Here is a 15,681-nt window from a genome sequence, read left to right on the forward strand (position 1 = left end):
GAGAGAGAGAGAGAGAGAGAGAGAGAGAGAGAGAGATTTTTACTGCAGCTCATCCGTAAGGTGTCTAAGGTTATTTTCCAGAGAGAGAGAGAGAGAGAGAGGGTTTTCTTGCAGCTCATCCTGAAGGTTTGCAAGGTTATTTGAGAGAGAGAGAGAGAGAGAGAGAGAGAGAGAGAGAGAGAGAGAGAGAGAGAGAGAGATTTTTACTGCAGCTCATCCTGAATGTGTGTAAGGTTATTTTCCCCATAGAGAGAGAGAGAGAGAGAGAGAGAGAGAGAGAGAGAGAGAGAGAGAGAGAGAGAGAGAGAGAGAGAAATGATGAGGTTGTCGGAGTATTCGACCTCATAATTATTTTTCTAACGGCTCATCCGATAGTACGTTGTTTTGATATTTTTATATTTAAATAAAGGTCTGTGGGTCCCCGGAGATTTGTTTGAGCGGCTGTGTCTATAAATGTTTTTGTTTCTCATTCCTTTAGTTCATTTTCAACGTAGTTGGGGAAGAGGCTGGAAAATTTTACTGTTTGCATTAGTTCGATCTTAAATAACATGGAAAAGTGTTAAGGTAAAGGAAATGCATAAGTGATAAAATTACAGCGTATTTATATAGGCTTTCCTTTTAAAGGTCTGTTTAATTTTTATTCCATTTAAAAGTTTAATTTCTTTTCCCTAATGAAACGAAATAACACCTAGAATTGTCTTGTCCCAAATTGCTCAACGTGAAGTCATAAATTTCTCAGTCAAAAATGAAGTTGCAATATGACGCAATATCCGTTCGCGTTTCTCTAATGGATGGATGCTGGTTTAGTTTTATTTAAAGCATGAAATGGATGCTTTTACAACTTATGGTATGTTTTACTGATTATTTTTGAAGTTTATTATTTGCCATATAACAACGTTTTTGCCATCAAGTGAGAAAAAAATTAAATTAGAATTGGCTGATACTTGCAACCGAACGACGTCTTCCTCGTTTTGCTGGAGGGACAGAGTGACCCATCCGATTTTACGCTCACAGGAGCTGGCTTGACATTGCTTTGAACGCCATTAAAGTTATAGGCCTCTGTAGTTCCTCATTGGACGGGTCGGTATCGTTCTCGGCTAGCACTCTGCTGGTCCCGCGTTCGATTCTCCGACCGGCCAATGAAGAATTAGAGGAATTTATTTCTGGTGATGGAAATTCATTTCTCGTCATAATGTGGTTCGGATTCCACAATAAGCTGTAGGTCCCGTTGCTAGGTAACCAATTGGTTCTTAGCCACGTAAAATAAATCTAATCCTTCGTGCCAGCCCTCTCTAGGAGAGGTGTTAATCAGCTCAGTGGTCTGGTTAAACTAAGGTGTACTTAACTTTTATAGGCCCCTGTAATGGTTGTTCTACGTTGCTTTGTACTTCCTTCTTACTTTAATGAACCTTTAGTAATCTAATTTTTTGAAGTTGCCACAGCCACCGTACATAGAATTACAGTAAAACAATTCATATTGAAAGCAGTGGCCGTGAGGAAATGCCCTGATTTGCGCAAGCACGCACACACATGCTTAAGACCTGGCTAGAGGTGTCCGTGTCATCTGCAGAAGAGATGCATTGTGAGTTGCTTGTGGAAACATGCATAGATGTGATTAAATCTTATTGCAAATTAACAGTTCTCCTGCCTTATGCTACAGAACGGTATGTAAGAATTCCCGTCAGGGACGATGAGACCATTCGAAAAAAATGAGTGGTAAGAAGGTAATAAGTCCATTGCTTTTTTTTTGCCTTTCTTTCTTTCTTTCTTTATTTTTTTCATTTATTTATTCATTTTTTAGTTTAGTTTCCTTTGACAAAAGCCCTCTGAGGCAATGGCAAGAGCAATTGTACACTGATTCTTTACCATGCGATAGTATTTCGCCAACTTAAAAAAAAAAAAAATAACTGATGATGAGATTATTAGAGCTTTTGTGTCATGGTAAACAAAACTTATTTCGAGTGCGTCATACGTATCATCGGATATTGTCTTGAAATTTCAAGTCTCCGTAGTCTTGAAATAATTTCCTATCACCAACACACAGAAACTGAAAATTAAATTTGGCACAGCGCAATGAAGCTAACCCGTCCAGAAGCGGGTCTCTCTCGTTCCAGCAGATGGGGCGAGAAACCCATCCGAATTGACGTTCGCAGGATCTGGCTTCACATGTGTTTTGCATACGATTAAGGCCCAAAGCTCCTGAAATGGTCGTTTCATGTTATATCCTGAAGCTCCTCGCCTCTTTAATGAACATCTGGTCTGGTCATTTTTTGAGGGGAAACTTCGAGCGTAAAAGGTGTTGCGGTAAGCAAGCGCGGAAAGTTTTTAATTTACCCCTAAATGGCTAATTAGCAACTCTGGCGCGTAAACAGTTCGAAGAAGCAAACTCGCAAGATTTTAAATTGGGTGGCAGTTTCTCCGACCATAGAAAACGGGTAAAGGTTCCCATATGCAAAGTAGGTGGCGGGAGAAAAAACACCATTTAATTTGCGCAAGCACGAACAGAGGACGGGAACTTTATCATCAGTGTCTTGGTAATCTTTTGGACGAGGGGTTTGCCGTTGTTTTTGGTTGCGGAGACATTTTGTGATTTAACTTTACTGCAAATTAACATAGTTTTCTTGTCTTGCGGGAAAAGGCTTTTGATGTGCAGAAAAATCCCAGATAGATGGCGGTGATATCCACCGTCTTGTCGGTGTTGGTGTTTGGGAACTCGTTCAGTCTATCGGTTTTTGTGTTTCATTTCCATCTTAAATAATGAAGTGGATCTCTCTCTCTCTCTCTCTCTCTCTCTCTCTCTCTCTCTCTCTCAGGTGGGTAGGTTTCAGATCTTCCAAAAAAGTCTTCAGAGCACACATTCTTGAAAAAATATATCAAATCTCCAATTCAGATGACATTTACATGGAACAGAAACACAACAGATGTTATTTAGATAATAATTTAATCAAGATAATATTTGAACGCTGGTTTTCGGGAATTGATTTTTAAAAATGGAGGTACAAGCAGTATTACATTTTGCAACAAAAGCTTCAAAAAATTAATGGAAATGACAGAACGTTGATCGAATACAAATTGAACTCGAGGCTTCTACTGATTTTTCTCAGCCATAAAAATAAATTTTGTAACAGAATTTTTATTCTGTCTCAATGTAGATCTGTAAATAATGCAGATATCAGCATGGCCCACTTTCCGTGAGCTCAAAAGCTTTTCCCAGGATATCATCCGCTTGCAACTTATGCAACTTAGGAGACAGCTACCTAAACTTTCAGGTTGCAAAGTTTACCTTCAATGCGGAGATTCTGACGCGAACGTCAACGGGAACTGACACACTATTAATTTTTGCGTCTCGGTGGTCAAACGCTTCTCTGAAATATATATTTGTCTCTAGTTATAGCAGATCAATGAGGAAATCTCTTAAGCCTTGTAATATACAAATTCCGAAGTTATGTAATTAATTTTGTAATCCGAGTAAACTACGGAAGCTTTAAATACACACATGAGCAGCGTGCATCGTGTGGAAATTGATTTATCGTGAAAATAAAAAAAAAATGCCTTGACGTCAAAAAGAAAGGATAAAATGTTAACGGCAGGAAACGAATGGAATAGAAAATAATACAAGCGATTATATACTGTGTTAAGCTAAAACAAAAAAAAAAATATGAAGCGGAAGTGTGCAGAATTGGAAAATAAGAAAATAAAGTAATACAAAATAAAAAGAAAAAGTTGAAATTTTATGAAAGCAAGAGTTTATATTATTGGAAAGGGAATAATGCTTATAAAAGAAACAATGATGAGAACCACAATAATATAAAAAAAATATTGATAATTGTTTGGTTCAGACACAAACGTGTAGTAGTAGGAGGCTAGATTGTTGTCATTCTGGTGTGATTAATTTCTAGGTTATCCATTTCACACACAAACAGGTTTCAGGTACTGGAACTCTACTGAATACTTTTTTACGTGAGAGAGAGAGAGAGAGAGAGAGAGAGAGAGAGAGTAGTAGTGTTCTGTCAAATCGTCCTGTTATCGAAGATTTATTCCTTCCTTCGTTTTCTCAATTTATCAAGTGGGCCACTTACTGTCAGAAAAGGGAGAAACTCCCGTGTTAGAATATTTCCATTAAAAAGATAAGAAAGGTGAGAGAAAGGAACAGAAAAGAAAATTACAACAGAGAAACGACGCAGGAAACGAGAAAACAAGGACAAAAAATAAAAGGTACCTAAGAAAAAAAAATATATATTTACCAAAAAAATAAAAGGTACCTAAGACAAAAAAAAAACCAAAATATACCAAAAAAATAAAAGGTACTTAAGAAATGAAAAAATATATAAAAAAAATAAAAGGTACCTAAGAAATGAAAAAAAACAAAATATACCAATAAAATAAAAGGTACCTAAGAAATAAAAAACAACATATACCAAAAAATAAAAGTTACCTAAGAAATAAAAAAAAACAAAATATACCAAAAAAATAAAATGTACCTAAGAATTGAAAAAAAAACAAAATGTACCAAAAAATAAAATGTCTAAGTAAATGAAAGAAAACAAAGTATACCAAAAAAATAAAAGGTACCTAAGAAATAAAAAAAACAAAATATACCAAAAAATAAAAGTACTTAAGAAGTGAAAAAAATATACCAAAAAAACCAAAGGTACCTAAGAAATGAGAGAGAGAGAGAGAGAGAGAGAGAGAGAGAGAGAGAGAGAGAGAGAGAGAGAGAGAGAGAGAGAGAAATTATACCAACCATTTTTTGGAAACTCGTCCCTTCGTCTGACAATGGCAGAAATTTCTTTCGTTAGGCTTTGAAGCCCCGTCGAGAAAGACAGACTTGCAACGTAATTATTTCGGAATGACGGTACAAGGCTCGCATTCAATAACGCTGGGCTTCGGAGAGGAGGCTTGAAGCACTACAAAGGTAGATGGTCCTCTTTGTTCGAAAGTTGCGATACATTTGTATATAACCTCAGAGCTCTTATTGAATTGAATTGAATTGAATATAGAATTTAGGCCAAAGGCCAAGCACTGGGACCTTTGAGGTCATTCAGCGCCGAAACAGAAATTGACAGTAAAAGGTTTGAAAGGTGTAACAGGAGGAAAACCTCACAGTTGCACTATGAATCAGTTGTTAGGAGAGGGTGGAAAGTAAGATGGAAGAAAGATAATATGAACGGAGGTACAGTAAAAGGAACGAAAGGGGTTGTAGCAAGGGGCCGAAGGCGCGCTGCAAAGAACCTTAAGTAATGCCTACATTGCACCACATTAGGTGCACTGACGACACTACCTCCCAGCGGGGCAGAGCTCTTTTTGATCTATGATAGAAATATTCAGATAGTCATTTTTGTTCAACAGCTGCATTAAGTTTTACATTTTTCTAAAGCTCCTATTGACTGATGATAGAAATATTCAGTAATTTGAGGCAAAATATGCCCACGGAGAGTGATGTATATTTTCCAGTGAAACCCAGAAGACTCTCGCCAGAACGATTCCATATACATCGCGTTTGCTGAAAATGGAGGATACTTTTACTTATTGTTTTGCATATGTTGTACCAGTCATTAAAACAACACCAGGTTTTAGAGCTCTTTCTGTCAGCAAAAGCGCGAAATTGCTCTTTTGCATAAGGTTACCGCCTTTTCGGAATGTTATTACTTTTTTTTTTTATAAGGTTCCTGCATGTTCAGGATACTTACTTTTATTTTTTCTTTTATGCATGCGGTACATATCTTATAAAATTGTCTAATATACTGCTGCAGCTAATGACTTGTATAAAATTGTCACTTGGGATACTACCGCTGCTAATGACTGATTACGTACAAACTGACATGTAAATTATAGTAAATTTCTCTAGCTGTTTTTTTTCTTTCTTTCTTCATTTCAAGAAAGACACTCTGTCTTGAAGATCAAAGCAAGAATTTTAGAACGCCAGTTGTCTGTCAAGGCCACTTGATTCAGATTTAAGAAAATACAAAGTAAATTAGATAATTATATACTAATGATTTTACATTCTCTAGTTTTCGACCGAAAACAAAACAGTATAAAAATTTTGTTAGAGTTTCCAGTGATTCTTTTCACAGCATTATAATTATCGTGCCGTTGTAGCCCTTCGTTGGCTGAGTCGGTAGGGCTTCGGACTGTCACTCGATGGGCCGGAGTTCAATTCCCCCGGCCGGCTGATGAAGAGTTAGAGGAATTTATTTCTGATGATAGAAATTCATTTCTCGCTATAATGTGGTTCGGATTCCACAATAAGCTGTAGGTCCTGTTGCTAAATAACCAGTTGGTTCTTAGCCACGTAAAATAGTCTAATCCTTCGGGCCAGCCCTAGGAGAGCTGTTAATCAGCTCAGTGGTCTGGTAAACTAAGGTATACTTAACTTATCGTGCCGTTGTTTCTTACTGAATGTACTGTAGTTCACTTATGTGTTTGTTTGTGTGCGCGCGCTCGTGGTGTGTGTGTGTGTGTGTGTGTATGAGAGAGAGAGAGAGAGAGAGAGAGAGAGAGAGAGAGAGAGAGAGAGAGAGGAGAGAGAGAGAGAGAGAGAATTGAAAATGCCACTTTGGATCTAAAAGGTTTCCATCAGGGAAATCGGTTTTGAAGGTATTCAATCGGTGGTTGGTTTTTCTTCGCATTTGTACAGATTGCAAGGATTCGATTGAAATAGCCTTAACATTTTATTTTGTGTCATGTGGGCATACCCGAATTGATTGCTGGTTTTATATATATTATATATATATATATATATATATATATATATATATATATATATATATATATATATATATATATATATATACATACATATATACTGTATATATATATATATATATGACAGTGAAATATTTTCTTTTAAAACAGAATTCCATCAAATATAAGGCATTATTTAAGGTTCTTTCAGCGTCCCCTAGGCCCCTGGCTGCAACCCCTTCCTCTCCTTTTACTGTGCCTCTTTTCATATTCTCTTTCTTCCATCTTCCTTTCCACCCTCTCCTAACAATTGATTCATAGTGCAGCTGCGAGGTTTTCCTCCTGTTACACCTTTCAGACCTTTACTGTCAATTTCTGTTTTAGCGCTGGGTGATCTCATAGGCCCCAGTGCTTGGCCTTTGGCCTAAATTCTAAATTCAGTTTAGTTCAATTCCAATTTCAAGATAAGTCTTGAGACACTGTTACCTTTACGCGTGCTATCTGATGGATGATGGCAAGTGCAAATTCCCTCTTCTGCAACATCTTCCAGGAATTCACGCTCTGTCTGTTTGCTTTTAAAGTTGTCAATCAAAGGAGAGAACGGATTGAAGCCCTTAGAAAATTCGTCTTTGAGCTACCTTCTTAAGCTGCGAGGTTTTATTGAATTGAATTGAATTGGATATAGAATTTAGGCCAAAGGCCAAGCACTATGAGGTCATTCAGCGATGAAACGGAAATTGACAGTAAAAGGTTTGAAAGGTGTAACAGGAAGAAAACCTCGCAGTTGCACTATGAATCAGTTGTTAGAGGAGGGTGGAAAGTAAGACGGAAGAAAGAGAATATGAAAGGAGGTACAGTAAAAGGAGCGAAAGGTGTTGTAGCTAGAAGCCGAAGGCAAGCTGCGAAGAACAAAAGTAATGCCTACAGTGCACTCCTACGGGGACGCGAGGGTTTATTGCAAAGTTGATCTTAGTAGTGCCAGAATTAAGTATACCTTAGTTTAACCAGACCACTGAGCTGATTAACAGCTCTCGTAGGCCTGGCCCGAAGGATTAGATTTATTTTACGTAGCTAAGAACCAATTGGTTACCTAGCAACGGGACCGAACCACATTATAGCGAGAAATGAATTTCTATCACCAGAAATAAATTCCTCTTATTCTTCATTGGCCGGTCGGAGATTCGAGTGCTAGCTGAGAACGGAACCCACTCAGATATAATACTTTTTGAACCAGCTTTCACTAACAGTACCCTCTTGACCGGATAAATACGGAAGAGATTGCATCCGTAAAACGTCTCCCAAAATAAATCATGAAATGAGCCATGCAGTGAATGTTAGAAATACCTGTAAAAAGCTACGTAAAAACAGCAACCTCGACTAGGAATTAAGTTGAGATGATAAAAAACAGGCACAAAATGCGCGGAATTTTCCTCGGCGCAATCGATTTGTCTGTATATCGTATAATCAAGGCCACCGAAAATAGAGCTATCTTTCGGTGGTCTTGGTATAATGCTGTATGAACCGCGGCCCATGAAACTTTAACCACTGCCCGGTGGTGGCCTATCCTATATCGTTGCCAGAAGCACGATTATGGCTAACTTTAACCTTAAATAACATAAAAACTACTGAGGAGGCTAGAGGGCTGCAATTTGGTATGCTTGATGATTGGAGGGTGGATGATCAGCGTACCAATTTGCAGCCCTCTAGGCCCAGTAGTTTTCAAGATCTGAGGGCGGACAGAAAAAGTGCGAACAGAGAAAACTGTGGACGGATAACAGTTTTCTTTTAAAGAAAACTTAAAAAAAGGACATTATTCACTTCTATTAACGAAAGTTATCACAGCAATTCCTCCCATCTTCTGACCTGACAAGGCCTTTGTCTGCTCGCCCTTCGCGAAGGCAATGTCCTTTCGGATACCTTTCTTCTCGCAGAGTAACTCTTCATTCGAAGATTCCAATGTGGCTGCCACAAGGAAAGGACAACTAATGTGATGACTTCTATTATTTCTATTCGCTGTCTCGTATCCTTCAAGAGTCGGGTCTGACGCATTCCTTTGTGTTAAGCCTTATCCTCTTTCCATCTTTCTTTTCCTTGTATCGAGAATAGAATATAGAATTTAGGTTAAAGGCCAAGCTCTGGTACCTAAGATGAGGTCATTCAGCGCTGAAACGGAAATTGAGAGCAAAAAGGTTTGAAAGGTGTGACAGGAGGAAACCCTCGCAGTTGTACTATGAAACAATTGTTAGGAGAGGGTGGAAAGTAAGATGGAAGAAAGAGAATAAGAAGAGGTACAGTAAAAGGAATGAAAGACTTTGCAGCTAGGGGCCGAAGGGACGCTACAAAGAACTTTTAAGCAATGCCGACAGTGCACCGCACGAGGAGCGTTGACGCCACTACCCCCTACGGTTTATTTTTTCCTTGTATCTACCGAACCTTGATTAACAAACGGCATATGGATGCCCAGGCTTGTCGACCTTTGTATTAAGATAAAAGTTCTTCCTACGTCAATACAGGGGGTCGAGGACTTTCAGTCCTTTTGGAGGGTTCCTCTAAGGAATTTGCGGAAGTGTTCGGTCTAATATTTGCCGTCTATTATACTTCAGCATGAACAATGACTTCTGTCCTTTTACTTGGAAGTCTGTTCTTACTGCTACTGTGACCAAGATCTCGAGCCTCTAAGGCAGCCATTTTATTGCAGTATCATCATCATCATCATCATCATCATCATCATCATCATCATCATCAACATCATCATCATCATCTTCTTCTTCTAGATTAAAGCTGGCTCTTGCCTTATAGCGGACTCATGCATGGAGTGATAAGGTGACCTGGGGTAGACTTATTAAGTAGTCAACAACTTTTCTTGTATAACGATTTTTTTTTTTACTAAGTCACTAATATCTCTACATCCATTTGTTTTTCTTTTCATGTTTAAATTCTTTTTCTTTCTTATTTTTTTTTATAGGATATTTTATCTGTCACCGGAGATGTGTACGTCTTCTTCCATGTCACTTCTTTCTTTTCACATTTCCTTCAGCCTTTTTTCCTTTTTTTATTTATATTCCTCTTGCGCTTTACATCTTGTTCCTTACGGGTAGGATTTTTAAGAGAACACAATTCTTCCCTTAACCGGCGCACGGCTGGAACTGAGCACGTCATTCTTTCCTCGTCACCCCGCGCAATTTTTGTCGCCGCATCCTCTTCCTCGGCGTTTTTCTTTTGACCTTTTCGTCATTTCCGTCGTCTTCCCATTTTTATTGCTTCCGAGCATGACGCTTATATGCTCCATGCTCCCTGCTCTTCATCATTCTGCCAGAGCATTTTTATTTTATTTTTTTTTTTCGAGGTTCATCCCTTTTTCCCGTGAAATTTCAGTTCCAACATTCTCTCTCTCCCTCTCTCTCTCTCTCTCTCTCTCTCTCTTGCCTGTCTCGTATAGTACCACCTCCGCGCGCTTCTCAAAAGTCTATGTATATTTCATATGCTGACGTCATCATCACGCATCACTACGTCTCTAAGCATAGAGCCACCTCGCGTTTCGTCGTGAATATTTCAGGGTGCATTTTTTCCCTCCCCTCTGCAGTATTATGGCTCTTGTTGAATTTGCTGTCTTTCATAATGCAGCGCGGGGGGTTGGGGGGAGGGGAGGCATGGCGTCACCGGGATGTCCTTTTGGGACGCTTCCTAACTTTCATTTGTCCCCCAGAACCGTTGGGTCTAATGAATGACCTGGAAACGTAGGTCGTCCTCCGCATTCTTTGATTAAAGATTTTAAAAGTGTCCTTCGCATTGTTCAGTTTGCAATGTGTCCGAAAAATATCATTTATATATATATTTTTTATTTCATTAAAGATCTGGTTCCTCTAACGACCGCATAATCTCATACTTACAACTGGAGTATATAGCTTATAATTTTATAACTTCCCTTCACATTCGTTCAGAAGATTTGATACTTTGTGAATACTTCATACATTACAACTTTTTCCTTCGCTGGCACATTTTATTTTTATTCTTATTTTACAACTATCTTATTCACTTTTCTCGCCGTACTGCCATTTATAGCATTAACTCCTAAATGCTTTTAAGAGTTAATAACCATGCCCATTTCGTCTACCATCAGCTAACATTCTTTGCTTGAGTTCGTAGCTTAGAAGCTCGCTTGTCTGAGATCGTCTCTCACCCTGAAACGCCTATCTGCAATTAACATACTGCACACAAAAGTAATTGTTTCATCGTAATACCGTAGATGAAATTATATGCTTATTGAAAACTATGTCTGCCACATAAAGTGTTTTTCTTTTACTATCAAATTGAGGGACTTTTGGCGCTAGCCTGCAAGAATTGTGAGCCTATGAAATATGCAAACTTTCTACGCAGTAGTTTCATAAATAATCCGAAGGAAAGGGACTGGGATTCTCAAATTTAGACTTGTGCTGTTATCTGCTGAGATAAGAAAGAAAATCTGGACTAAACTCTTCCAAAATATTAATCGTATCACATACTTTAAGCGACTAGTGTGTATGTGTGTGTGTATGCATTAATTTATATAGTGGTGGGGTTTTACCACTGTGTTCAGCTCAAGCTTAGTTCCTCGTTGGACGGGTCGATATCGTTCTCGATTAGTACTTACCTGGGCCTGCGTTCGATTCTCCGACTGGCCAGTGAAGAATTAGAGGAATTTATTTTTGGTGATAGAAATTCATTTCTCGGTATAACGTGGTTCGGATTCCACAATAAGCTGTAGGTCCCGTTGCTAGGTAACCAATTGGTTCTTAGCCACGTCAAATGAGTCTAATCCTTCGGGCCAGCCCTTGAAGAGCTGTTAATCAGCTCAGTGGTCTGGTTAAACTAAGGTATACTTAACTCGGCTTAAGCTTGCGATGCACAAACCTGGAAGACCTAACACTTACTCATAAGCTTTAGTACATCGTTGAAAGTTTAAGCAGCACATATGAAACGCTAGTTTTATTTATGCTGACAAGTCACTGAAGAAGCTGACATCGCGTTAGACTTATGGCTTACTAAGCTTTGGTATTCTTGTTTTCAGTTTTGTAGGTCGTCTCTTAACACAGGTAATATTTTGGTACACATTTTTAATTAGTCCCTTGTTACATCTAATTTAGCTGGCCCGCTGGTATAGTGGTTAGTGTCGTGGCATGCCACCCAGATGACGCGGGTTCGTCTCTCCCCCAGGCTGATGAAATTATCACTGGCCATGTGTCCCGATCAGTTATTGCTGCAGTGTGGGGTCTACGGTGGGAGGTTGAATTTTAAGTCAGTGGTCCCTGTGTGCTTGTTCCATGTAAACAGATTTCATCTAGTGAAATAATAATAATTACTTGTGTTAACTTACAGTGAAACAACACCGTTGGACTGTGGAACAGTCTCCCTGAGGATGTTGTGCAATTAGAACCCCAAAAGTTAAAGCGAAGATGCTTTGCATTACTTCCTTAAAACAATTCACCTTGAGCGTTAATAATTAATTTGGATTTTTATCTGTTTATTAATTTATCTTTTTTTCTAGTAACTGACCTCTTCATTCTGTATTTCCTATCATCTGTAATTTCTTTCAAATGAACGCATATTATTTGAAATCTTGCATTTCAAGTCATTGGCACCTGTAGGCTTGTTCCATATGGATATGGGGTTTTATTCTTAATAATAATAATAATAATAATAATGTGGGTCGTAGCATTGCCTTATATCCAGCATAAATTTTATGGCGTTCGTTCGTATTTGTCAGTGTAGCAGTTATGATAATAATAATAATAATAATAATAATAATAATAATAATAATAATAATAATAATAATAGTAATTATAATAAAAATAATACTGTGGGTCGTAATATTGCCATATGTCTGACATGCATTTTATGACATTCGTATTTTCCAGTGTATCAGTTATGTAATAATAATAATAATAATAATAATAATAATAATAATAATAATAACGTGAGTCATAACATTGCCATATCTCCATCCAGTGGGTCGTAACATTGCCTTATATCCAGCACGCATTCCATGGCGTTTCTATTTTCCAGTGTACGAGTTATGTAAAACCTCTCGCATGCAAGAATTAAAAAGGATTAAAAAGGAGCGAACTAGATTTCCGAAAAGCACTCATTATACAGCAGCATTTTGTTTTGCATAAAACCCCATTCCCATGCAAAAGCAAAATACGGTGCGCTCGAATGCCTTTGCTTTGCAGTTGCAAGGATGGAATGTAAGCAAGCTCCATTGCACGCAGGGTGCAGAGTAAAACTGATGTATGTGATAGGTCGTGTTAATTATGTCGTTAAATACACGTAGCCATGAATGCTAAGGGAAAATCGTCAGGTTGCAAAATGTATTGGGATAAAAACAGACGGAGTATAATGCAGTATCATTTGCATGAATTTGCGCTTCGTGAGGTCTCGCGAAATTTGAAAACAACATATTCATATATATATATATATATATATATATATATATATATATATATATATATATATATATATATATATATATATATAATATATATATATATATATATATATATATATATATATATATATATATATATATATATATAATATACATATATACACTTATACATATGTATAAATGTATATATATATATATATATTATATGTGTGTGTGCATATATACAATGACCATGTATAGAATCGGATTTACTCTGCCGTGAAAACCAATACATAAATTATGAACGCTCAACGCCGATGCTCATTATTATTCCGAAATACTGTAGTGAACACCCAGTACCAGTAACTGCACCCTATAAATAAATAAAAGAAGAAGAAGAAAAAAGATATCGTATTTTCTTAAATCTTCCAATTGAACTTTCCAACCGAAAATATTGCAGTTGTTTTATCGGAAACCATTTCCCCTAAACGCGTCTATTGTTGCTGCTTCGGTTTTTTGGAAATACTGAAATAAATGTAAATTTATTCAGCTTATTTTTCCCCCTTTACCTTTTATCCTCCCAAGTTTAATTTGTGAGGTTTTTTTTTCTTTTTTGTGCTATGGTACAGATCGTGCCATGATGTTATTTTCCTTGTAATATCCTTTGTAGATAAAATATATTACAAATAATAAGTTTGGATATTTGAGCTTTAATTTATTCAATTTATATATATATATATATATGTATATGTAGTTGTATATATATATATATATATATATATATATATATATATATATATATATATATATATATATATATATATATATATATATATGTATGTATATAACTCTTTTCAGCTATAATTGTCTATTTATGAAGCTTAAAAATAATTCCATTTGATAATTTTGAACGTTCAATTATTTTTAAGTGGTAGTAATTACGAGGCTCTGTAGCCTAAAAAGTGAATTACTCATCATATAAAAAGCGCTACAAAGGGGAATTCCCTTTTGCACTGCATATTTCATTGACTCAGTAAAGTTCAAATTTGTCCTGATTTTGTCTAGACGCGAAAAGGTATTGCGCGCACTTTAGAAAGAATCTATGTAAGTTTTTTTTATGAGCCTTATAAATTTTTTATGAACCTTATAAATTTTTTTATGTAACTTATACATTTTTTATAAACCTTATAAATTTTTTATGAGCCTTATAAATTTTTTATAAATTTTTAATGAACCTTATAAATTTTTTATGAACCTTAAAAATTTTTTATGAACCTTATAAAAATTTTTATGAACCTTATAAATTTTTTATGGACCTTATAAATTTTTTATGAACCTTATAAATTTTTTTTATGAACCTTACAAAATTTTTTATTGAACCTTTTAAATTTCTTTTGTGAACCTTTCGCCTTTGATTTGCATTGTTAAGATCTGGCTACACCGTGTCAAGTTATAATTCATGACATTGCTTTGGTTCAGTTGAGAAAAAGTGGTATGAACGAAAAATATATTTTTATTAATTATTTGTGATTTTTTTTCTCTCGGTGACAATTAAATAAAGAACTTCATTATTTAAGTAGTCTTATTTCTTTCTCTCTCTCTCTCTCTCTCTCTCTCTCTCTCTCTCTCTCTCTCTCTCTCTCTGTAAGATTTATGTAGTTAAAAAGTTAAGTATACCTTAGTTTTACGAGACCACTGAGCTGATTAACAGCTCTCCTAGGGCTGCCCCGAAGGACTAGACTTATTTTACGTGGCTAAGAACCAATTGGTTCTTAGCAACGGGACCTACAGCTTATTGTGGAATCCGAACCACATTATAGCGAGAAATTAATTTCTATCACCAGAAATAAATTCCTCTAACTCTTCATCAGCCGGCCGGGGAATCCTGATTTGGAGCATCTGAACTTTTTATTAAATGTGAGTTTTCATCTTGTGATTTTTAAGGTCTTACATTCGAAGAATTTAGGAATATGATATCAAGGGTTGATTGATACTTTGTCCCTTTTTCTTCTTTTTCGAAAACGAAACGCCGCTGATTTCATTTTTACTCAGATAAGAAAAAATTTATGCGGCTAAATGATAGCTTGTACTTTTTCGTGTTTTTCGAAAACGAAGTTGCTCATTTGCCAGAAGTGTGACACAACTCAAAAAATGTGTTTTTTGAGTTATTGATATCAGCAGATAGCCCGTTCTTTGTTCCATATTGTGGTAAAAACGTCTTATTTGTGTTTGTAATCCTAACCGCTAGAGGGCAGGACATGTCACTTTTACACTAGAGAGTATAGAGAGTTTAAAACTTTAAATTGCTTCTCCTGAAAAAAAGAGCGATATGCGTCGATTTAATTTTTTTTATCATACAGAAAAAAATAAAAAGTTGACCTTGTTAGCCCAAGAAGAAGAAGAAAAAACTGATTTTATGAATGACGTTTAGCGAATCAGACGAGGAATGAGACCGTTCGCTTTTTTATTAACCCCTTTATCCAAAGCTCCTACTATTTCTGAAACGGGCGGAAACTTCGGTGCTAATTCTAGAAACTCAGTTTCCGCCCTTCTGCCGCGTTTCGAAAATCGCGTTAGCCAGGTTGTCGTCGTTA

This window comes from Macrobrachium rosenbergii, chromosome 6, assembly GCF_040412425.1.
Source record: "Macrobrachium rosenbergii isolate ZJJX-2024 chromosome 6, ASM4041242v1, whole genome shotgun sequence".
Taxonomy (NCBI): Eukaryota; Metazoa; Arthropoda; class Malacostraca; order Decapoda; family Palaemonidae; genus Macrobrachium; species Macrobrachium rosenbergii.